The sequence below is a fragment of the Aquarana catesbeiana genome, linkage group LG13, assembly GCF_042186555.1.
Source record: "Aquarana catesbeiana isolate 2022-GZ linkage group LG13, ASM4218655v1, whole genome shotgun sequence".
Lineage (NCBI taxonomy): Eukaryota > Metazoa > Chordata > Amphibia > Anura > Ranidae > Aquarana > Aquarana catesbeiana.
In genome coordinates, this window is record NC_133336.1 from 67,647,786 (window position 1) to 67,674,149 (window position 26,364).

General features: G+C 43.6%; 1 protein-coding gene across 1 annotated transcript in view; it reads left to right on the forward strand.

Moving 5' to 3' along the window:
• Window positions 1-5: 5 nt before the first annotated feature.
• The window catches only part of FBXO34 (F-box protein 34), an 80,921-nt gene continuing 54,562 nt past the window's right edge, over window positions 6-26,364 (forward strand). The window contains exon 1 of the mRNA XM_073608813.1: window positions 6-204. The gene's annotated coding sequence lies outside the window, so the exon portion shown is untranslated. The remainder of the gene's footprint in view (window positions 205-26,364) is intronic.

Genomic DNA, 26,364 nt, shown 5'->3' on the forward strand with positions numbered 1-26,364 from the left:
AGTCTGAGCATGCGCAATATGTGAGCAGTGTTGTAGATGTTGAGCGTTCTTGCAGGTTGTGTGTTTAATGCTGATATGTACATTTTGGCCTTCGTACTCCAGTTGTAATTTAATATGAAACGTGTTAAGAGCGTCCTGGGGTGATTGTCATTGCTTGTTGTCACTGGAATGTGCCCGAAGGATGAGAATTATTCACTTAAAGCGGTAGGTAACTCTTTTTGTAAACTTGTACCTACAGGTGAGCTTGTAATAGGAATTTCTCTGAGGTACAGCAAGTGTTTCCTAAATTTGCTGCTGTTTAGGAGATTTTCGAATCGGCTGACTAGGTGACTGCACATGCGTGGTGCGCTCGGCATTCAGGGAATGTTGAGTGTGCCAATGATGCAGAGAACACCGTGCCGCAATCATGACTACTGCGTGTATGTGCCGGAGCGATTACATTACAGCCCGGCCTGTCAAACAGCTGGAGAGCGGGAACCAAGAGGGAAGCCTGGAGCAGTGACAGCGTACCGCTGGAGGGTTCCATCTAAAAGGTAAGTCTACCATAACATGCCAATACGCAGTGTATACTAGTACATTATGGCATTATCCTGCAGGAGGGCTTATCTTTTGTTTTTTGGCATTGAGTTTACTACTGCTTTAAAGCAGGGCTCAACAAACCCCAGGCACCAGGTCGCAATGGCAACTAGAAAATGCGGCCTGGCGCCTGAGTTGTTAGCCCCAGTGGCTAGCATGGGGGGGCAAAGCCAGGCACAACATGGCCAGCAGGTGTTTTCTGATGCCGGGGGTGGGGAGTGGCAGCACCGTTTACCATTTGAGCTGTTTGTAACACTTGGGATGTTCGTCTATTAAATAAGAATTTTGATGGAGCCATTTCTTCAGTGTTAACCGCGAGGACAGCACTGTGAACGGCAGGTTAGGGCATATGCGGGGCTGTAGTTTAGTAGGAGGGGCGAGTTGGAACGGAGCCACTGGCTCCGTTCCTTCCTCCTGCTGGGTGCGGGTCTATCGATCTGTCCGGGGAGACTCCCTGCAGCAGGAGCCAGTGGCTCTGAATGGGCTCAGCAGTGGCTCCGTGCCAGTCACCATCTCGCAGGGATTCCCCCAGGGCACTCAGGTCGTCCACCCCCCTCTGGAGAGGCTCAAAGTCAGGTCTGCACATCACACATCAGTGCCGCACCAGTGCGTCCTCACCAGTGCGTCCTCTCCAGTACCCCATCAGTGCGTCCTCTCCGGTGCGTCCTCTCCAGTGCCCCATCAGTGCAGTCTCACCAGTGCAGCCTCATAAGTGCCCTATCAGCGCAGCCCCATCACCGCCCATTAGTGAAAAAGAAAAATTACTTGTTTGCTCAATTTTATAACAGAAATGAAGAAACTTTTTTTTTTTTTTTTTTTTCTTTGCTTTCTTAAAATTTTTCGGTCTTTTTTCATGTACTTGGCAAAAAAAAAAAAAAAAACAGTAGTGATTAACTGCTTCCGGACCAGCCGCCGCAGTTTTATTGCGGCAGGCTGGCTCCCGTGTGCAAAGTCACGTTACTGTACGTGATCTTGCTGCGCAGCGGGGGTGCCAATGCGTGTGACCGATGGTCACGATGACTGCCGGCCACGAGCGATCGTGACCAGGAGACACAGAACAGGGACGAGTGTGTGTAAACACACACTTCCCTGTTCTGACAGGAGTGACAGATCGTGTGTTCCTATTAGCTAGGAGACACAATCTGTCACTTCCTGTAGTTAGTCCCTCCCCCTTCAATTAGAATCACCACCCAGGGAACACAGTTTACCCCTTCACTGCCAGTGACATTTTTACAGTAATCGATGCATTTTTATTCGCACTGATCGCTTTATTAATGCCAATGGTTTCAAAAATGTGTCAAAATTGTCCGATGTGTCTGCCATAATGTCACAGTCACAATAAAAATCGCAGATCACCTGCCATTACTAGTAAAAAAAAAAAAAAAAAAAATTAAAAATGCTATAAATCTATCCCCTTTTTTGTAGACACTATAACTTTTGCGCAAACCAATCAATATACACTTATTGCGATTTTTTTTTTTTTTTTTTTAACCAAAAAAATGTAGGAGAATACATATCGGCCTAAAATAAATTTATTATAGCAAGAAGTAAAAAATAATGCTTTTTTTTTTCAAAATTGTCGCTATTTTTTGTTTATAGCGCAAGAAATAAAAACTGCAGAGGTGATCAAATACCACCAAAAGAAAGCTCTATTTGTGGGAAAAAAAGAAGTCAATTTTGTTTGGGTACAACGTCGCACAACCACGCAATTGTCAGTTAAAGCGACGCAGTACCAAATCGCAAAAAGTGCTCTGGTCAGGAAGGGGGTAAATTATTCCAGGGCTGAAGTGGTTAAATACCACCAGAAGAAAGCTCTATCTATCTGAAAAAAATATAAAAATGTCATATAGGTATAGTGTTGCATGACCACGCAATTGTCATTTAAAGTGCGACAGTGCTGAAAGTGCCCTGTAGGCAAAAAAAAAAAAAGAAAAAAGCCTACTGCCTTTTTTTTTTTTTTTTTTAGCTGGCTCCTAGATTCAAAGCAAATTTGTCAAGCCCTGCTTTAAAGGATAAGTTCACCTTTTGTAACATGTTACACCCATATTCAGGGTGCAACATGTAACATGTTAGGAACAGACCGGCCCAGCCCCCGCACCTCCCAGATACCCAATCTGACAGCTAGCGGTGATCTTCTCTACTGATAGCTGGTGCAATGCTTTACAGGCTCCAAAAACAAAATTGAATAAATGCATTTATTTTTTCTAAAAGGTGAACTTATTCTTTAAAACTTTTTATCCATAGGCACCATTTACACCTGTCATTTCTGGAACAAAGTGCACAAAAAAATTAGCGTTTTGCTTGTAATTTGTAAATGCGTTGCAAATGTGCATCGTGCCATTAATTGTTAATGCCACCTCCCCAAGTGTGGGTAACAGGTGCAGTGAAAAAACATGCCATGCCCTGTTCAAAAAAAAAAAAGGTTTTGGAGTGTTTGTCCTAACCCATTAAAGTGAAAAGGCTGCCCTATGCACAACAAGTGGAAACACTTCAAAAGGCACAAATAAAACCGAAGTGGGAGCGCTATTTCCCACTACGCTCAGGTGTAAACCCAGCCTTAATGTAACCCATAAAGTGAAATAGCTTGATGGCTGCAACTAACGATTATTTTCATAATCGATTAGTTGGCCGATTATTGTTTCCATTAATGCAGTAGTAAACCGCAGCCTTTAAAAAAATAAAATAAAAAATACCTGGAAGACAATGGCATAATGGGTTAGTATGCAGTCCAAAATAAGAACCTATTTTCTTCTTATTTTGACTGCTGATGCAGATACTGCTGGCCAGGAGTCCTAATTCAGCAACCATCTTCCCTGCACAGATTCAAACAGGAAAGCTTTATTTTGAGTCCACTCAAGGTTTTCATTTTTAACTGTAGCCCTGATGAAGGGGGGAGTTCCTTTGGCCCCAAAACGTGTTGGCTGTCTTTTAAAGCAACATCAATAAATGAATTTGGACTCATATTTTTTGGTCTGGTGCTCCTTTCATATATGCACAACATTACCTGGGGTCAGAGGAAGTGAGCTGATTGATGCTGACCTTATGACTGAGGACATCTAGCAGCAGAAAAAATACTGCAGACGAAATCTCTGAAATTAAGCTGAATATTGCAGCAAAAGGTTACAGCTTTTGGTATTTTATATTTTAATGGGCTACTTTTATTTTGTTATTTTTGACTGTTGTTCTGCTTTAAAAACAAAATTGAAAGCTTTTTGTTGTATCTGTTCAATAAGTACTAAAAATACCATTTGATCCTGCTAGAAATCCAGCAAGCTCATCACTTCCAGGATTTTCTGGCAGAAATCACAAGCGGTGTTGTCAGCCCTGTCCGGTTCTCCTCTGTCAACTGCAGAACACATTCTTTATGTTATAGTGAAGGGGAGGTGTTCAGTAATCCCAATCAAAAGCTTGCAGCCTAGCTTCTACAGTACAGTGAATGAGAGTTGTCACCCTAAGAGAGGAGGCCTGTTACTGGCAGGATCACCAGGTGACCATAAAGAAAAGAAAACTAATACAGCCATCACATCTAGGGACTGGTAAACTGCAATATATAACCATTTTGTTCTGGGTTTAGATCAGCGGTGTCCAACCTGCGGACTGTATGCGGCCCAGGAATGTCTGGAGAAATGCCATGCAAGAATAAAAGCCACGGCAGCTGTCATGTATGGAAGGATGCAGGGGATACCATATACATCTGTGCATAGAGGTTGTGGCAGCACAGAGAATGCAGAAACGGGCACAGCTAAAGGGATGCTGGGGGTGCCGATTTTGTAAAAAGGTTTCAGTTGCGCCCTCTACCCACAACCTCCCCACACAACAAATACCAGGGTTGACCAACCTTCATTAAATTCAAGCACAGTTTGTAAAATCTAGGGATGCACTGATTACAATTTTTTTTTTTTTCTTTTTTACAATGAGTACAAGTCCCAAATTTTTTTTTTTCTTTTTTTTTTTTTGTAGTCGCCAATACCAGTTACTGATACCTAAAGCAACTGTTTTGTTTTAACTTCAGCTGTCAGCAATGGTACAAAGCATTGAAAAGTTATTTACAAATTAAATTGTTTTTTTTGTTTTTTTTTTATTTGAAATGTGTAAATATATATGTGTGAAAAATATTCACTAACAAAGCAAACAAAAAAAAGTTTTAATTGTTTATAAAATAGATGTGATAAAAGAAAAATATCAGGAAAATAATAATTAAATGGAGGAGATTAGGGAGTTAATTAAGGCTGATTAGAGTAAATTAAGGGTTATTAAGGGGTTAAACAGAGAAACATTTGTTCATCCCTTTGATCTTCAGATGAAGAAACAGAAATATACAAAAAGAAACAATGTTTCTTTTTATTTTAGCATTTCAGGGCTGAGCAATGTTGGTATAAAACATTGCTGCTGCTTTTTTTTTTTTTTTGACAGCTCCAATTACCGGACTTCTTTAACACTGGGGAGACCCACTGACAGCTCAAAGAACCGAGCCTGATCGGTTTCAGGTATCGGTGCATTTGCACGAGTACCGATACTTGTCCAAATACTCAGTACTAAATACTAGTACCAATACGATGTGACCCTTGTAAAATCCATGATTTTTACATCTGTCCATGAATGGTCTTTTACGCCATAAATGGTCTTTTACGCCATAAATGTCTGTTACGGGCATGTATGTGTTGGATATTCACAGACAGATGTAAAAATCACGGATTTAGGCTAGGTTCACACTACTGTGGGTGATTGCGGGTACAGGAATCGCAGTTGTTCCCACACCTGCAGCCAAAACACAGTGCTCTTTACAGACACGCGGGGCTGCCAGTTATTCTCACTGGTACCCCCACACATCTAAAAATGCATCAAGTTTTTAGGTGCAGGAACCGCCATAAAATCATATGGTGCAAAAGCACCATGCGATTTCCCAGCTGCTGCAGTTCAAAAATAGTGCAGGTACCATGGAATGGGCTGCCATGCCCAAGCAGATGCGGCCCAAGACAATTACTCCTCTTCCAATGCGGCCCAGGAATGTCAAAAAGGTTGGATACCCCAGATTTAGATCCTTGTTAAAAAATGTTAAGGGAGGTCTCAACAGAATGCTAACATGTTGTGACTAAATTTAAGATGGCTTCTCTCATATTGCGGTCATATGACCAGCTTCCAGAGGTAGACCACTCTTTTGAAAAACAACAAACTTACTGGCAAGATCTCCAGGTGAAAATAAAAGAAAGCCTAAAAAAGAAAACCAATGCAGGCATCACATCTAAGAATCGGTAAGCTGCAATATAATAAATGTTTGCTTTTGGGTTTAATACCGCTTTAATAGATATACTGTGAATGAGTGCCTTAAAGAGTAGGATAAAGTTATGTTCTTTGACCAGTAAACTGTAAGTGTGCTGCAAACTTTTTGATGTTTTACTGTTTCTTTGTGGCAGCAGCAGATTATTTTCTATCTCAGTACTGGTAGCTCACCTGAGTTCCTGAGTGCCACAGTTCAGGAATATTATTCCAGACTAAGGTGCTGTAAAATGGGAATACGATGCTTCCATGTAAACTGAGCTGCTCTGTTTCTAATGACTGAGTGATTCTAACCCAGGAGAGCTGATGAGAGGCTGTGTGATCTGTACAAGCATGACTACAAAGTCTGTGTCATCAGGGGATGGCTTCTCATATGCAGTGGTCCCCAACCTTTTTGGCACCGGGGCCTAGCGTTGTGGAAGAAAATTGTGCCAAGGCCCAGGGGGGTGGGGTGGGGGTAAGGCATTTTTATGCGGGTTTTTTGCTAGCAATGTGTCGGGGAAATGGCTGATGTTAGCGATTCAGTCATCATGACACGGTGGGTGATATGGTGCCAGGATGATTGAAGCGCATTATTTCTATTATTACATTGTAATATAAAATGAAATAGTTCAACTCACCATAATGCATTATCGGCCACCAGATGCAGTGTGTCCTTTGCCCCGTCGCCTGCCTTCAGATGCAGCGTGTCCTTTGCCATGTCGCCTGCCTTCAGATGCAGCTTGTCACTTGCCACGTCACCTGCCACCAGATGCGGATTGCGACTTGCCACCATCTGCCACCATCTGCCACCAGACGCGAGTTGTCACTTGCCACCATCACCTGCCTTCAGATGCAGCGTGTCACTTGCCACCATCACCTGCCTTCAGATGCAGCGTGTCACTTGCCACCATCACCTGCCTTCAGATGCAGCGTGTCACTTGCCACCATCACCTGCCTTCAGATGCAGCGTGTCACTTGCCACCATCACCTGCCTTCAGATGCAGCGTGTCACTTGCCACATTGCCTGCCTTCAGATACAGCGTCGCCTGCCACCAGATGTGGATTGTCACTTGCCACCGTCGCCTGCCACCAGATGCAGATTGTCACTGCATTGGTGGCAGCACAGACGTGCACATTAGTCCACTGAACACACAGGCAGGCCTGGAGCGGTGGGTTCTGAGTGAGGGAGAACAGCGGTGATGCAGGAAGGCCATGAGAGATGATCTCATCTCTTTGCTCTCATCCGCCGCCGCACCTCAGACAGTGCAGCCATCACGGTCCGTCTGCAAACCGGGCACAGCCTGGCACCGGTCCGCGGCCCGGGAGTCGGGGGACCCCTGTCATAGGATGAAGATGGCATTCCAGCATGTAGCAGACACAATAAATGGTGGTGCAGGTGTAATATATATTTTTTGAAACGTAAGAAGTACAGTTTAATTTTATCATGCATTTTGTTTATCATTTACAATGCAGTAGTCTGGGTAACTGATGCATACTTACTTTTTTTCTGTCAATATGTCAACAATTGGTGGTTTTTGAATGTGTGGTCTAAAGCAGGGGTCTCCAAACTTTCTAAACAAAGGGCCAGTTTACTGTCCTTCAGACTTTAGGGGGGTCAGATTGTGGCCACTGGGAGTAAAAATTTGTCCTGGTGCTAGGGGGGAGTAAAAAGTGCATCTTTGGCATTAGGGGGAGGATGTGAGCCCCTCCCACTGGAGTTTCTCTGCTTGGGAGAAAGACCTGAGAAAGCCATGTGACTGCATAGAAGCACTGCTGGAAAAGGGTATTTAGAGATTTATATTGCTGGGGAAAAAAAACACACACATTGCCATTACTATTAGCCCATAAGAGAACCTATCATAGGAGTTTATTGTGGATACTTTATAACCACTTTAAATTAGTGTAAGCCCTGTGTCTGAGTGCCTGTTCTTAACCGTGGTTTTGTTATCATCTGTTTTCATGTCACAGTTCATTAGCCTGAATCCTGTAGAACAAAAGGTATCCTTATACACTTTGCTTGTGTTGGAAACTAAGGCGGGTGCAACACAACGCATCCAGTGAGAATGAGTCTGGAATAGTTAGTGCATGTAAATGCATAGCCATGACATAGAAACTGTCTCCAATGCCATCTCAGAGTGAATAAAACAAATCAATAATGTATTGCCATGCAATAGGGTTACCCACGAAGGAACCAGATGCCTGAGTCTGATAAGGTTTGGGGACCTTAGGCAGAATCACTGTTGACGGCTGATACATTCAGTGAGGGGAAAAAAAGTATTTGATCTCCTGCTGATTTTGTACGTTTGCCCACTGACAAAGAAATGATCAGTCTATAATTTTAATGGTAGGTTTATTTTAATAGTGAGAGATAGAATAACAACAAAAAAATCCAGAAAAAGGCATTTCAAAAAAGTTCTAAATTAATTTGCATTTTAATGAGTGAAATTCAGTATTTGACCCCTTCGCCAAAACATGACTTAGTACTTGGTGTCAAAACCCCTTGTTGGCAAGGGTGACAGAGGTCAGACGTTTCTTGTAGTTGGCCACCAGGTTTGCACACATCTCAGGAGGGATTTTGTCTCAATTCTCTTTGCAGATCCTGTCCAAGTAATTAAAGTGGAGTTCCACCCAGAAGTGGAACTTCCGCTTTAACCACTTCAGCCCCGGGAGGTTTTACCCACTTCATGATCAGGCCCTTTTTTGCGATACGGCACTGCGTTGCTTTAACTGACAATTGCACGGTTGTGCAACGCTGTACCCAAAGAAAATTTTATGGTAAAAAAAAATCCCAATAAGCGTATATTGATTGGTTTGCACAAAAGTTATAGCGTCTAGAAAATAAGGGATATATTTATGTAATTTTTATTATTTTTTTTTTTGTTTACTAGTAATGGCGGTGATCAGCTATTTTTAGTGGGACTGCGACATTGAGGTGGACAGATCAGATACTTTTGACCACTTTTTGGGGACCAGTGGCATTTATACAGCGATCAGTGCTATAAAAATGCACTGATAACTGTATAAATCACACTGGCAGGGAAGGGGTTAACACTAGTGGGCCATCAAGGGGTTAAATGTGTTCCCTGGGAGGTGTTTCTAACTGTGAGGGGGGGGGGGTGTTACATTTGAAGAAAAGAGAGATTGTGATTCACAGACAGATCAGCAGTGTGCTTTGTTTACGTCGGCAACCCGCTGATCCGTCTCTCCTGTGAACAATTGGCAGGTTGCGGGACCCGCTAATTGGCTCCCACTGTGTCCAATCGCAGCGGGAGTGGTGTGCCCCCTAAACCGCATGCACAAAATCATGTACAGGTACGTGATTTTCCACACCTGGGCCGCCCTGCCAAAGTAAATGTACATGGGGCGGTCTGGAAGCGGTTAAGCACTGCTTGTCCCCTTACATGCCACATTTGGCTTGTATTTTTTTTTGGGGGGGGGGGGTGTACCTTTGACAAGTACTTCCTGTCCCACTTCCTGCTTTCGTCACCTCACCGCCTAGGTGACTCCTCTTCTCCCCCTCCCTCTCTGCGATCTTCTGGGACACATCACAGGTCCCAGAAGATTGCCTGGCCACTAAGAGAGCGCAGTGCGCACCCGGCTGTGAAGCCGCAAACTGTCACAGCCGGCAATGACAGCGGCGCGGAGAGAAGGGGGCGAGGAGAGAGGCTTTGGGTGGCCGCATCGCTGGACCATGGGACAGGTGAGTGTCTGTTTATTTTTGTAGCTGCTGACTTTTTTAATAGACTTACAAACGAGTGGAACTCCGCTTTAAGGTTTCAAGGCTGATGTTTGGTAACTTGAACCTTCAGCTCCCCCCACATATTTTCTTTGGGATTAAGGTCTGGAGACTGGATAGGCCACTCCAGGATATTAATGTGCTTCTTCTTGTGCCACTCCTTTGTTGCCTTGGCCGTGTGTTTTGGGTCATTGTCAATGCCCTGGCTGAGGGAAGGAGGTTCGCGCCCAAGATTTGACGGTACATGGCCCCATCTATCATCCCTTTGATGCAGTGAAGTTGTCCTATCCCCTTAGCAGAAAAACAAACACCCAAAGTGGTCCCAGCTGTCTTGAGATCATTGACAAGATTCTCCCGTGTATTTCTGGGTTGATTCCTCACCGTTCTCATGATCATTGAAACTCTGCAAGGTGAGATCTGGCATGAAGTTCTTCCAAAAGGGTTGGTGACAGTTATTTTGTGTTTCTTCCATTTGCGAATAATTGCACCAACTGTTGTCACCCTCTCACCATGCTGCTTGGCGATTGATCTTGTAGCCCATTCCAGCCTTGTGTAGGTCTACAATCTTGTCCCTGACATCCTTGGTCAGCTTTTTGGTCTTGGCCATGGTGGAGAGATTGAAATCTGATTGCTTCTGTGGACAGATATCTTTTATACAGGTAACAAGCTGACATTAGGAGCACTCCCTTTTAAGAGAGTGCTCCTAATCTCAGCTTGTTACCTGTATAGAAGGCACCTGGGAGCCAGAAATCTTGCTGATTGATAGGGGATCAAACCCTTTTTTTCACTCGTTAAAATGCAAATCGATTGATACATTTTTTAAAAAATGCATTTTTCTGGATATTTTTGTTGTTATTCTGTCTCTCAGTGTTAATATAAACTCACCATTAAAATTATAGATTGATCATTTCTTCATCAGTGGGCAAAAATACAAAATCAGTAGGGGATCAAATACTTTTTTCCCCTCACTGTGGTGTGTGTGTGTGTGTGTGTGTGTGTGTGTGTGTGTGTGTGTGTGTGTATATATAATTTTTTTTAGAGCTGCACGATTCTGGCCAAAATGAGAATCAAGTTTTTTTGCTTAGAATAAAAGAATAAAAAGATCATGATTCTCGCGGCATAAAATCCTTCACATTACACAAAAAAAATTGGGCTTTACTGGTTAGTTGTTTTTTTTCCCCCAAAAAATTGCATTTGAACGACTGCTGCGCAAATACAGTATGACATAAAATATTGCAACAACCACCATTTTATTCTCTAGGGTCTCTACTAAAATAAATATAAATGTGTGTATATATACAGTGGGGACAGAAAGTATTCAGACCCCCTTAAATTTTTCACTCTTTGTTATATTGCAGCCATTTGTTAAAATCATTTAAGTTCATTTTTTTCCTCATTAATGTACACACAGCACCCCATATTGACAGAAAAACACAGAATTGTTGACATTTTTGCAGATTTATTCAAAAAGAAAAACTGAAATATCACATGGTCCTAAGTACTCAGACTCTTTGCTCAGTATTTAGTAGAAGCACACGTTTGCTCTAATACAACCATGAGTCTTTTTGGGAAAGATGCAACAAGTTTTTCACACCTGGATTTGGGGATCCTCTGCCATTCCTTCTTGCAGATCCTCTCCAGTTCTGTCAGGTTGGATGGTAAACGTTGGTGGACAGCCATTTTTAGGTCTCTCCAGAGATGCTCAATTGGGTTTAAGTCAGGGCTCTGGCTGGGCCATTCAAGAACAGTCACGGAGTTGTTGTGAAGCCACTCCTTCGTTATTTTAGCTGTGTGCTTAGGGTCATTGTCTTGTTGGAAGGTAAACCTTCGGCCCAGTCTGAGGTCCTGAGCACTCTGGAGAAGGTTTTCGTCCAGGATATCCCTGTACTTGGCCGCATTCATCTTTCCCTCTATTGCAACCAGTCGTCCTGTCCCTGCAGCTGAAAGACACCGCCACAGCAAGATGATGCCACCACCATGCTTCACTGTTGGGACTGTATTGGACAGGTGATGAGCAGTGCCTGGTTTTCTCCACACATACCGCTTAGAATTAAGGCCAAAAAGTTCTATCTTGGTCTCATCAGACCAAAGAATCTTATTTCTCACCATCTTGGAGTTCTTCAGGTTTTTTTTAGCAAACTCCATGCAGGCTTTCATGTTTCTTGCACCGAGGAGAGGCTTCCGTCGGGCCACTCTGCCATAAAGCCCCGACTGGTGGAGGGCTGCAGTGATGGTTGACTTTCTACAACTTTCTCCCATCTCCCGACTGCATCTCTGGAGCTCAGCCACAGTGATCTTTGGGTTCTTCTTTACCTCTCTCACCAAGGCTCTTCTCCCCCGATAGCTCAGTTTGGCCAGACGGCCAGCTCTAGGAAGGGTTCTGGTTGTCCCAAACGTCTTCCATTTAAGGATTATGGAGCCACTGTGCTCTTAGGAACCTTAAGTGCAGCAGAATTTTTTTTTGTAACCTTGGCCGGATCTGTTCTTTGCCACAATTCTGTCTCTGAGCTCTTCAGGCAGTTCCATTGACCTCATGATTCTCATTTGCTCTGACATGCACTGTGAGCTGTAAGGTCTTATATAGACAGGTGTGTGGCTTTCCTAATCAAGTCCAATCAGTATAATCCAAACACAGCTGGACTCAAATGAAGGTGTAGAACCATCTCAAAGGATGATCAGAAGAAATGGACAGCACCTGGGTATAATATGTGTCACAGCAAAGGGTCTGAATACTTAGGACCATGTGATATTTCAGTTTTTCTTTTTGAATAAATCTGCAAAAAAAAAAAAAATTTATATATATAGTTTGGGGGTTATAGGTAATTTTCTAACAAAAAAAAATTTTTAAATTGCAACCAACAAATGTCAGAAAAAGGTTTAGTGTTTAAGTGGTTAAACTTCCCTCATTTTTTACATCAAAGTATATTCCTTTCCAAATTTTTACAATGTTTCTACTTAAGTTCCACTGCTAAAGAATGTTGTGATTCTTGGCAGACTACTCCTTTTTTTTTCCCCCTTTCTTTTGACAGCTGTTGGCTTTAGCAGAGCAGTGCGAAATCTCTGCGTTTGAAAGAATCGGGAAATAGTTTTTTCAAGATCGCAATGGGTAAAAAAAATCGCAATAACGATTCTTCACAATTAATCATGCAGCTCTAATATGTATGTGTATATATATATTTATATATAATATATTTTTTGAATGTGTTCACATTTACGCTACAGTAGGTTCACACTTATGCGTTTGCTGCAGCTCGCGTCTGCGCAGACACAGCAGTCCATTCACATGAGTGGGCTGCTGAAACAGCAGGAAAAAGGTCCCTGCATCTTTTCAAAGCCGCAGGGAAATCACATGGCCCTTTTGCACCATGCAATTTCCCACACCCCCAAAGCGTGTTTAGATGTGTGGGGGTGCCATTAAGAATGAAAGGAAGTCCCACGCAGCTGTAAAAGATCAGCACATTTAGTTTGCGTGTGCAGCAACAGGAGCGATTCCCACACCTGCAACCACCCACTCAAGTGTGATTCAAGCCTTCAAGTGATTATAAAGGTTTGTTTAAAAAAACAAACATGTCATACTTACTTGCTCTGTGCAAAGGTTTTGCACAGAGCAGCCCCGATTCTCCTCTTCTCGGGTCACCCGCTGGTGCTCTTGGCTGCTCCTTGACCAGTGCCCCCAATAGCAAGCCGCTTGCTATTGGGGCAGTGGTGCATGCTCGCTTCCGAGCTCTGCTCTATGCGTTCATAAAACACTCGCCCCACTCTCTCCTCATTTGGCTAACTGGCTGTGATTGACAGCAGTGGGAACAAATGGCTCCCGCTGCTGTGTCCAGCCAATGAGGAGAGAGAGACCTGGGACGACCAACTCCCATGCACATCGCTGGATCGAGAGGGGGCTCAGGTAAATATAAGGGAGGGGCTGTGGGGGGAGCTGCACCCAGAAGGTTTTCATACCTAAAATGCATGAAGGTAAAAAACTTTCAGCCTTTACAACCACTTTAAAGAGTAAGTTCACCTTTACAGAAAAATCTGTAAGGTGAACTTACACAGGACCCCATCCTTACTCCCCACAGTCCTGACCTGGAGCGTGGCGATCTCCCGTTATGAGCCCTGGTATAGCCGCCTCAAGGGTTCGGGGCTTAGAAATCCCCTCGGCTTAATCTCCAAAGACTACCCCATCAGGAGGTACGTATTGGGAGCATTCTAATTGGTCGGCGCCATCCAATCAGAGCCTGCATAGCCTGTCCTGTCGGCGGGGAAGAAGAAAAGAGAAAGCTGTGGGGGTTTCTAAGCCCCGGACCCGTGAGGCGGCTATACCAGGGCTCATAACAGGAGATCACCGCGCTCCAGGTCAGTGGGACTGTGAGGGGGGGGGGGCTGAGGAGGGAGTCCTGTGTAAGTTCACCTTACAGATTTTTCTGTAAAGGTGGGCTTGCACTTTAAAGCGTATGGTCAAACTGTGAGATCATATATTCATTTCTACATTGTATTTCAGTTATTTCTAGCCTACTCCTAATAATCTGAATGATCTTTAAGTTTGTAAACTTATTTTGTGAAGATCCTCACACATTTATTTCCTTGAATTCTGTGACACATATTCACTATGCCCTGGTGGTAGGTACTGCTTCATCACTGAATTCATAAAACCTGCCTTCTGAACTACGAAGGTGCTGAGAGGAAGAGATTCAAGAGGCAGAGTCAATACAGGAATTTCTGCTTGCAGGCAGCAATTTACCATGGGATATGTAGTCCTTACAAATTGAACGCAAACAGCAGGGGGGTAAACAACAAAGCGGCAGGCAATCCAGGAAGTTGTGGAAGGGGATAGTCAGCAGTCTGCATTAACAACATGGAAGATTTTTCAAGTAAGTTTATATTGGATTAAATAAAAATTGTATTGCTACTAAAATGCTGATGATATAAAATTTTAGTATATGCTGCAACCATAGATCTCTTTTAACCAGTTCCCGACCACCTGCCGCATATATACTGCAGCGAGTGGGCTCTAGTGCACAAAATCGCGTACCCGTATGAGATTTTGTTCAATAGCCACCTGGGGGCGTGCACGCGCTGCCGGAGGCGCGATCGCATGCTGATTGGCCACAGGGGGAGCCAATCAGCGGGTGCGATGGCTGCCCACAATCGCTCCCCACAGAGACAGAATTGTGGTCTGCCGATGTAAACAAGCAGACTGCCATGCTGTCAGGCATGGACACTGTCAGTGCATATTTTTAGCACTTATCGCTATAATAATGTCACTGGTTCCCAAAAAAATGTCAGCTAGGTGTCCAATCTGCCACAATCCCTCTAAAAACGCTGATCACCGCCATTACAAGTAATAAATAAATAAAGATGCGATAAATATATCCCCTATTTTGTAGATGCTAAACCTTTTGCGCAAACTAATCAATATACGCTTCTTGGGATTTTTTTTAAGCCCCCTTTAACAAGTCTCCAGATCCGCCTCTTGTGATGTCACCACCCGGGGCATGATGGGGTGGTAATGTCATAAGGGGGCGGGGGCAAAGTCAGATCAGAAGTTGTATGACTTTCGTGTCGGATCAGTGTGAACATAGACCTAAATGTGGAAGACAAATCGTTTTGAAGGCCCCCACCCTGTCCAATGATGGTTCTAGTTTGTAGATGGCCTTTTTTACAACTCTTGCAGGCCAGTTGTCCTGTCCATCCAAAATGTGCAGTTCACTGTCTTCAAAAGAATGTCCCTTTTTCTTAAAGTGGTAGTAAACCGGAACAAAACAAAAAAATGGTTAACGGAGAAGTCCAGCCTGAGCTTGTTTGGCTGGGTTTCTCCTGTGGGTCACAGGAGTGCAGTTCGTTTTGCACTCCTGTGACCTCTCTGCTGACATCGCAGAAATCGGTCCAGGCACCGCGTCATCCCGACAATGGGAGTCTGGTTCCGCCAGGGTCCTGGATTGATACCCGTCTCAGCCTCTCAGCGAGCCGCTGAGAGCCTGAGATGGCCGCTCCGTCCCCTTCACAGCTCAGCGCTCCAGTGAGCAAGGAGGGTGCAGAGCAGAGAGCTGTGACTGACAGTCTACAGCCCTCTGCTCGGGGAACGGTGAGAACATCACTCGGTTCTCAGTGTAGAAGCGCCGGGGGGACAGATGCAGCATCCACCGAGGCAAGTATGAAACTGAAAAAACAAACCCATACTTCTCTTTTAAATAGGGCTGGGGAAAAAAAATCGATTTGAATCTAGTTGAGAGGTCAAATTGATTCAAAATTTTAGCAAATCGTTTTTTTTTTTTTTTCACCACGCCGGTCCTGAGGAGCTGCAGGCAGCAGTTTTTAGGCGAGGCCGCAGCTTCGGCCTAGTCCGCAAGGCCGGACGCCGCGGACTAGGCCGAAGCCGCAGGCTCGCCTAAAAACTCCTGCCCGCAGCTCCTCAGGACCGGCGCGGTGTCCAAAAAAAAAAAAAAAATTCGAATCGTGAATCGAGTTTTATTTTTTTTGTTTTTTTTTTTTAAATCGCAGATTTTTTTTCTTCTTTAAATCAGTATTAAACCCAAAATGCAATGTATTGCAGCGTACTAATCATTAGATGTGGTGACTGCATTGGATAGTTTTTTTGGCTTGTTTTGCCACTATTTTCTTCTGGTGATTGCGCTAGCAACACCTCCTGTTGTAGAATGCCCTCACTCTGGATGAATGAGCACAGAGGGCAGATTTGGACAGCAGCATTGTCAGTCTGGGGAGGAAGGGAGTGTTAGATGTACTAGCAGATTTAAATAAACTAACTTTGAAAAAAAATATTTTTAACAAGGAGTAGAGTGGAGAGCTGCTGACTGACAGTCAGCAGCCCTCTGCTCAGGGAGCTGTGAGGAGCTGCGATGTTCGATCAGTGTAGAGGCGCCGGGGACAGATGCAGCATTGGACCTATGCTGCATCCACCTAGGTAAGTATGATGGAGGAAAAACTCCCAAGCCCATACTTCTCTTTTAAACAATGGTTAAAAAAATAGAAAAGACTCATCTATGGGCTGCTTAAGGCACGGGGGCCTTCGACACCATCTGCCTTCCACATACAATGCCGATTTAAGATTTTTACCCCAGTGTTCTGACAACAATTTACACCTTCAGCATGTATCAAAGTTTTAACATTTAGGAAGCCCCCTGAAACCAGGTATAGGATTATTTAACTAGAACAGAGTGGTTCCCAAATGTTCACACCTCCCATTTTGTCCTTTGGATAATAACATCTGCCTTTCTATAATAATTGGATCAGGTTGTGTGTACTACCTGTTTAGATATGAGTGTTGGGTTATTTTCCTGGCTAACTATAACAAGCACCTAACATCATGACCTGGATAAATGAGAACTTTCACAAACATGTAGCAGCTTTTATTATGTTGATGCTTGTTTCCAGGCCCCTTTTTGTGGTCAGCCTGTGTTTGTAGTAGGGTTGCACCAATACTAGTATCGGTATTGGTGCCGATACCGAGCATTTGCACGGGTACTTGTACTCATGCTTGATACGATACCTGGGCAGACGGGGTGATCAGTGCGACGGTCCTCCTCTGTGCTCCTAAGGCCCCCCTCTGTGTCCTCCTCCGCTCTCCCTCTGTGTCCTTGTCAGGTCACCTGAGGCCAGGTGACAGATGCACACTGCTTGGAGTCAGGAGTGCACCGCTAAGGTAGTGGACCCTACGGCTGACAGCTGTGGATGGAGCTCTGGGTGGTTCAGGGAAGCGGGTCCACTGGAGCACCAACACGGATCCCACTGGGAGCTAGAGCATAAGATTCCCCAGGGCGTGGAGTCTAAGCCAGCGGGTGTTCACCAGAGCCTCTAGTGGTGAGGATGGACTGCGCTGCAACTGGCTCCAGGTCACGGCCCCCATAGTCTCCCAGCTCACGCTCACGGTAGGCTACTGGAGGATAGAGAGGAAGCAGCAGTTCAGGACAAGGGATAGTCGGGAGAGAAGCCAAAGGTCGGGGCATCTAGCAGACAAGGATTAGACAAAGAACACGCCAAAGTTCAGGGTAACAAGCAGGCAGGGATAGTCAAAGAACAAGCCAAGATCGGTGAACAGAAATAGACATAGAGCACATGGCAAGAAACGCACAGGAAGCCAAACACACAATATTGATCAGCAAGGCTTGGCTTGCAGTGCACAGGTTAATATAGTGTTCCTAGTTAGAGGCTGGGGTGGAGCCATGCTTGGGGGAAGATTACTTAAAGGGGTTCCACCCAAAAAAACAAAAATACATGAAAAATCCTAAAAAAAACCCCAAAAAAACCATTGGATATATTTTTTTTTAACTTACCTCTAAATGCCTGTTGCTAGGGGGTCCCTCGTAGTCTGCCCCTTCCAGTGCCTGGGCTGGTGACATCACTTCCCTCTCAGCACTGGAAGGGCTCTGCTCTGCTCCCTCCCTCCTTTCAATCATCTGGGACCCATTACAGGTCCCAGGTGACTGAGCGGCCAATCACGGCGCGTGGCGCGCTCGCGCATGCGCAGTAGCTGCCAGGCTGTGAAGCCACAGCCCGGCGCCCACAGTTGCAATGCCGGCGCCGCTGAACGGAGGGGGACACGAGTGGGGCTTCGATCCCCCCGCATCGCTGGACCCAGGGACAGGTAAGTGTCCAATTAAAAGTCAGCAGCTGCAGTATTTGTAGCTGCTGACTTTTAATTTTTTTTTTTTTTTTACTGGACCCCCTGGGTGGAACTCCTCTTTAAGCATACAGGTGAACAGTGACTGGCCTCTAAGCTGAACACAACAGAAAGGTGAGCAAACAGACATGAACACTACTGCAGAGTCATGACAGTCCTCCTCCGGTCCCCGTCCCAGATCTGTCAGGATGGAGAGCGGAGGAAGGAGCTGGTAAATCTGTCATTTACTGGCTCCTTCCTTCTCCAAATGCACAGAGTCAATGATCACTGAGCATTGTAGGAAAAAAAAAAATAATATAAAGTATTGGTACTTGTACTCGGTCTTAAAAAAGTGGTATCGGTGCAACCCTAGTTTGTAGCATTATTCGTTTTTGCAGTAACTCATTTCCATCTACAAGGGTGGGTACGTAGCCTTTCAGGTCTCCCTGGAACCATCCTAACATGAGCACTCTGGCTCTTCTATTTGTGTGTGCTTAGGGGTGTGTGTGTGCATTGTGGATGGGGTCCATGTCATTGCTTGCTTGCTCGAATGGCGTGTTTAGGGTGCTTATGCCCAGTGTAGCAGGGTCTGTATTTAGAAGTTCTTAGATGTGATGGCTGCATTAGTTTTCTTTTTTAGGCTTTCTTTCCTTTATTTTCCCTTGGTGATCCAGCCAGTAAGTCTGTTTTTCAACATAACAAGCTGTCCTGCAGACGTAGCAGTTAGAGTGTTGAGAAAAAACCATTTAACTGACAGGGGTGCTCACAATGATCAGCTTCTATTTATATACAACATTTATCCCAACATTAAGTAAAAACTGTTGCAACTGCTTATATTGTGTTAGCTTGAGTTTGGCTTCAATTTGTCAGTGTTTCTAAACCTGCTAGTACATCTAACATCCCCCCCACAGCCACCACATATAAGTATTGACAAGCTGCAATATATTACATTTTTGATTTTGGGTTTAATACCACTTTAAAGGATAAGTTCACCTTTACAAACATGTTACACCCACCTCCCGCTGCCAGCGCTCCCTGCTCTGTGACAGCGGATCTTCTCCCTGCACCTGCTGTCACAATTTGAAAACAGCATGGTCACATCATTCGTTCAGTTTCCTGTGAATTAATAGACTACAAGTATCATCATCCATTGCGGCTGACAGTTTGTAGCTCTTAATGAACTGCTTGGGCGCTGGTGAGCATTCCGGTAGTTCATTGAATCTTCCTGCCATTCGGTAACTGCCTGTCCATATCAGAGGTACAGGCAGATTGTGTACTGAGAATCTGCAGGATCCAGGCATTGCACCCATGATCTGCTGATCTTTATAGGATGCAATGTAAAAAAGAAAAAACAAATGCCCATTTTTATTTATCTGTAAAAAGATGTGCTATTATTATTGTAAGGAAACGTCTCACACTCCGCTAGAGTGCTTTCGTCATATACCACTTCCTCTCAGTCTGAATATAGATATCAGATATTCCAACCACTCACAAGCACAAAACAAGACGAGCCTTGTTTAGCTGCTGGCATGGACTGTTTATTAGAACCAGAATACAAGTCTTTTTATACACTTTTAACACAAGGGTTAGATAACGAAGTAGGGCTGGCTCCTGGATACTCCCCCCTCCCTTCTAGCAACAACTCAGCAGACAACTATATAATTGGCATGTTAATTAACACAGAACTTAAGGCAGCCCAGGTGACCAGACAGTCCGTCTCCGGAGGTCAATGTGATCAGCTCTTTCAATGATCATGTATTGTTCAGAATTAAACTGAGAATAGTCTTTACATTTATCCTGGGAGATACCGTGTAAAAATATTACTGTCCTATTTTAAGTAATCCAAGATATATTTCACAGGGGAGCGCTTTTCAGACGCTTTTGAGGAGTTAACAGTGTGCTTTTTTGAGGTCAGGTGACTCAAGCTGCAGCAAGAACCATTTTGAAGCGCTTTTCAGGCGCATCCCATTCATTGCAATGGAAAGGGGCGTTTTTTTTTTTTTTTTTTTTTTTTTTTATTTTAGCTCAACAAACATGCTCCAAAGATGCTGATTGCAGGAGTTTTTTCATCTCCCCGCCAGCTCCTGCCCCAGTGTGAAAGCATCCATTGATTTTAATGGGAAGCTGTTTTCCCTAGCTTTTCATGCACTTTTTTTTAACGCAAAAGCACTTGAAAAACTCCTCAGTGTGAAAAGGGTTTAAGGCTCCATTCACACTAGTGTGTTTTTTGATGCATTTTGCAGAAATGCATGGGAATTTTTTAACATGGGTTCCTATGGAACATGTTCACATTAATGCCTTTTTGTACCTCTGCGTTTTTGGAAAGGGTCAGGGACTTATTTTCATGCAAAATGCGGCGTTTTGCATGTAAAGGTGAACTTGGCATTTAAAGCGTTTGTTACCTTTAAAAAAATAAATAAAAATTGGATCCTGTCATCCTGCCCCTTTTAAAGCATGTTATACAGCACAGTGCTTGTGCTGTGTAATTTGGCCCCCTGTATCACCTGAAATACCTGGCTGATCCTGCCAGTTTCTACCCTCCCCTCTGTAAACTAACCACGGTTCATCATGGCTGCTGAGCCCTGACACAGTGGTCAGTTTACATGCCTCCGTCATCCGTTGTTTCCTGTCTGCTCTGCTCTCCCCCCTTCCCTCCCTACCTGTCAGCTTGTGACAGTGCCCACCCCCGCTGAAATAACTTGTATATTTTCATACTATCTACTCTATGTCCCTCCTGTGTGTGTGTGTGTGTGCTTTATAAAAAAAAAATGCTGATTATACCTCATTTCAGATCGCCGCTTGGCCCTCTCCTCCTCTTGTCCCGACAGACGGTAGCAGGGAAATCTTGGCACCGCCTGCTGCAGCTGTCAGACGGGGAGAGGAGAGAGCTGCTCGGTCACATGAGCGCCAAGTGGCGCTCTGAAATGAGGTATAATCTGCTTTTTTTTTTTTTCTAAATCACACACAGGGGGATTTAGGGGGGATTAGAACACAGAGTGGATAATATATAGACGTGAGAATGGCTTAACAACCACTTTAACTACTACAATCATCTCAGCTACACATGTGCACCTACTATTCTCTCTACCACCATCCAGCCATTGTTTCTTTGCCTATGCAAGGGGTTGGGGGGTCAGCTTATTAGAAATGTGCTACCACCCTGAAATTTCATTTCTCTGATGACCCATCCACTATCTTATACAAAGCAGGTGGGAAATGGTTATTACATCATGGTACCTGCACTTTTTATTTCTGACTCCAGATCTGCTGAGAAAGTGTCAACACGGAGAACAAATATTAAAAATCCTGTATGCATAGATTGCAGCAAGAGGAACGAGGACCGCTTAAATAATAAGTGCGCTTTCATACCAGGTGCGCTTTTTTTTTTTTTTTTCTTTTTTTTTTTTCTTTTTTGCCCCCTCTCCATTGACCTAGCATACCCTCTCACCCCTCCCCTCTAACTGAGACCTGATGGCCAAGGCCTCCCGGGATTGTTTATATCCAGCATCATAAGTCCCCTGTCTCCTGGTGGCCCTGCATGATAGATGTCTAGGGGAGGGGCTCTTTTTCCTGTGTCTCTTGACCAGGAGATGAAGGTAGACAAGCTCATAAATGATTCCCTCAGGAGATTTCCAACCAGGTCTGGATTGGAAGATAAAATCTGCCCAATATTGTAACTTTTCCCCTCTGTACTAAACAGTGGGCCCAATAAACTGTGATTGGAGGTTGTGGAGGAAGGTGGATTGTTGCATTTTATATCTAATTATACAATTCAAATTAGCTATTATGTTGTAGTGCATGTAGTTTATTAGGCTCATAGTAGAAGGTTTAGAAATGGTGCAGTTTTTGAAACAATAATAACCTGAAACAATATATTATCTGATATATTCATTATTGCAACTCTGGCAATGTGGCATTCTCTACTGCTCCCCTAAAAAGTGATCTGCCATGGTAGAGCAGCAGCTGCATTCGAGAGATGACACTGCCTCTACCATTTTATTTATTATTTTAGGTTGTAATAAAACTCAGACATGAAATAAGAACAAAGCATATCCCTCTATAATGTGTACTTGTTGCAATTAAAAGTACTAAGTCTAATTTCTGTCTGCTGTCTGGTTCCTCTGCTATTTGTCACTTCTGATAAGTTTTCCTGACACCAAGAGAAAAAGGGTGACAGGAGGGACCTCCAGTTGATTGACAGCCTCAGCTCTGTTGCTGTGTGGAGGGGGGGGGTGTCCCTCCCCTCACCTCCAATCAGCTCTCAGAGATCTCCTCACTGAGCTCTGCAGAGTGTAACTTCGGCTCTCCATCCCCTTTTTTCCTGAACTCTTGTTCAGCCGTTTAGTCATGTCTGACTCATTGTGACCACATGGACCATAGCACGCCAGGCTTTTCTGTTCTCCACTGCCTCCCAAAGCTTGCTTACCTTCATGTTCGTTGTTTTGATGATGCTATCTATCCATCTTATTTTCTGTCGCCCTCTTCTCCTTTTTTCCTTCCATGTTTCCTAGCATCAAGGTCTTTTCCAGTGAGTCCTCTCCTCATTAGGTGGCCAAAGTATTCAAATTTCAGCTTCAGGATCTGGCTTTCCAGTGAATATTCAAGGTTGATTTCCTTCAAGATTTCCTTTGTCGTCCAAGGAATTTTCAAGTCTTCAACACCATAGTCCAAAAGCTTACATTTTTCGTTGTTCAGCTTTCCTTATGGTCCAACTTTCGCAGCCATAGGTTACTACCGGGAATACCATAGCTTAGACCTGCACGATTCTGGAAAAAATGAGAATCACATTTTTTTTTGCGTAGAATAAAGCTCACAATTCTCAAGGCATAACATCATCTTTCACATTATACAAAAAAATTGGGCTAACTTCAGTGTTTTTCGGGTTTTTTTTTTGTTAGTTTTTTTTATTTATTAAAGTGTATTTCTTTCCAAAAAAATTGCATTTTAAAGACTGCTGCGCAAATACCGTGTGACATAAAATATTGCAACAACCTCCATTTTATTCTCTAGGGTCTCTGCTAAAAAAAAAATATATTTAATATTTAGGGGTTCTAAGTCATTTTCTAGCAAAAAATAATGTTTTTAAAGGATATGTAAAAGTTTGTTTAAATAAAAAAAAAAAATGTGTCATACCTCCTCTGTGCAGTTGGTTTTGCACAGAGTGGCCCTGATCCTCCTCTTCTGGGGTCCCTCAGTGGTGCTCCTGGCTCCTCCTCTTCTCGAGTGCCCCGTTGGAGAGCTGCCCTCCCTCGGGGCACTCGTGCGGGCACGTTCCCGTGTCCTGTTGCTGCGTCCATTGACGCAGACAGCAGGACTCAGCCCCACCCCCCACGTCATTGGATTTGATTGATGGTAGCGGGAGCCAATGGCTGTGCTGCTATCAATCTATCCATTCAGGACCTGAGACACCAGCTGGAGCTGGTGTACTCGTCCCCGTTGCTGGAAAGACCAGGTTCAGGTAAGTAAAAGGGGGGGGCTCTGTGGGGGCAGCTGCACCACAGGAGGTTTTTCACCTTTAATGATAGAATACATTAAAGTGAAAAACCTTGAGGGTTTACAACCCCTTTAACTTGAAACCAACAAGTGTCAGAAAAAGGTTAAAAGGTTTAGTCTATATGTGGTTAAACTGCCCTTTGATCTAAAGAACAAAACGTTACAATGTTTATAGTTGGCTCAGCAGCTGAGGAATGTTGTGATACTTGGCAGACTGCCTGTGTTTTTTTTGTTTTGTTTTGTTTTTTGTTTTTTTTACAGCTTGAGCAGAGAATTCTCTGCATAGAAAGAATCTGGAAAATGCTTTGTTAGCCCTCATGCACACAGGCTGTTAAAAAAACATTATGAAAACGCCAGTATCTTTGCAGTGATTTTTTTTAACTTTTTTCAGCGTTTTTGAGCGTTTTTGCAATAGCGTTTTTGAGCGTTTTTCCGCGTTAGCGTTTTTGAGCGTATTTTTTTTTTTTTCAAATTTTTTTTTTTTTTTTTTCAATGGATCAAAAACGCTAAAAAAATGTTGGTGAATGACGTTTTTGAGCGTTTTTCAGCGTTAGAGCATTTTTACAGCTGAAAAACGTCTCTCAGAACCCACTGGTCCTGGGTTTTTTTTACAGCTTAAAAACGCCTATGCCACTTGCAGCTCAAAAACGCCTAGGTGGGCATGAAGCCATAGACTAACATAGACATGCCTTTTTAAGCTGCAAAAAAAGCTCAAAAAAGCAGCTGTAAAAACGTCCGTGTGCATGAGGACTTAAGATCATCGGGGGGGGGGGGGGATTGCTATCTCTATTCTTAACAATTAATTGTGCAGCTCTACTATAGCTTTGACTATACAGCACTTTTTTGGTAGGGTGATGTCCCTGCTTTTTATAATGTTGTCTAGGTTTGCCATTGCTTTCCAAGAAGCAAGCATCTCTTAATTTCATGGCTACAGTCACTGTCTGCCGTGATCTTGGAGCCTAGGAAGATAAAATCTGTCACAGTTTCCATTTCTTCTATTTGCCAAAGGGTGATGGGACCGGTTGCCATGATCCTAGTTTTCTTAATGTTCAATTTCAGGCCAGCTTTTGCACTCTCCTCTTTCACCTTCATTCAGATACTCTTTAGTTCTTCATTTCTGTCATTAGTGTGGTATCTTCTGCATATCTCAGACAAGCTTAAAAATTCAGCACTTTGAACAGATAAAGAGGAGAGAAGAATGCAGGTAAACAAATAAAACTTATGTAGGAGGATTTGTTTTATCTCTGTGTATCACCTGAGGGTAGGCCCTTCACTGGGTATATGTGAAGGTTTACAACCACTTTAACCACTTCAGCCCCAGAAGATTTTCCTGCTTAATGACCAGGCTGTTTTTGCGATATGGCACTGCATTGCTTTAAAGTGACAGTTGCGCAGTCCTGCGACATTGTACCGAAACAAAATTGATGTCTTTCTTTTGGTGGTATTTGATAACCTCTGCAGTTTTTATTTTTTGCGCTATAAACAAAAAAAGAGTTTGAAAAAAAACAAACAATATCTTTTACTTTTTGCTATATTAAATATCCCCAAAAATGTTTTTAAAAAACAAATTTCTTCATCAGTTTAGGCCAATATGTATTCTTCTACATTTCTGGTAAAAAAATCGCAATAAGCTTATATTGATTGGTTTGTGCAAAAGTTATAGCGTCTACAAAATAGGGGATAGATTTATGGCCTTTCTATTATTAATTTTTTTTAGTTTTTTACTAGTAATGGCGGTGATCTACAATTTCTTTTTTTTTTATATGGTACTGCGACATTGCGACGGACAGATCGGACACTTTTGACACATTTTTGGGACCATTGACATTTATACACGGATCAGTGCTATAAAAATGCACTGATTACTGTGTAAATGTCACTGGCAGGGAAGGGGTTAACACCAGGGGACGATCAAGGGGTTAAATGTGTTCCTTCGTGAGTGTTTCTTACTGTAGGGGATGGAACTGACTGGGGAAGGAGACATATGACTGTTTATAATTAGTACAAACAGCAGATCTTTCTTTTTTCTCCTCTCAGAACGAGAATTTGTTTATTTACATACACAATACACACACAAATCCCAGTCCTGGCTCTCGTGCCCGCGATCGCGGGTGGCCGGTGGCGATCCCACATCGGGTCTTCCGCAGTGCGGTCGCGCGCTCACGTCTGCTATTGCTCTTAAGGGAGCTGACGTACCCATACAGCGATTTGCGGGAACGTGACACTTTGCTGACGTATATTGCCATGGGCTGGTCGGCAAGAGGTTAAGGCTGTAATTGCAGTTCTGTTTTCTACTGGCCCACAGTGCAAAAATATCAATTGTCCTGTTCTCATATCTGTGAAATGAAAATAGACAAATCTGCAAGGTACCACCTCTGAATGTGACCTATTTAAGTGAATGGTGCCGCACTAAAAATGCTTTGTGGCTGTATGCTAAAGCGACGTGTGTTGGAATTTTGAGGGTTAAAGCAGGCAATGAGGAGGTAACAGATTGCATCCTCGGTGCCTGTCAAATGACCTCTTAGCTTAGGCACACATATGTGGTGTGGGAAATGCAGTGATCCCTGTGTGTTTCCTTCACCGCATTGCAATCGCACTGTGTTTGTGATCCGCTGTGGGTGTCAATATAAAGTTAACACCCCAAAAGCATTGCAAACGCAGTGTGGTTTGTCTTCACCAGATTGCATGGTAC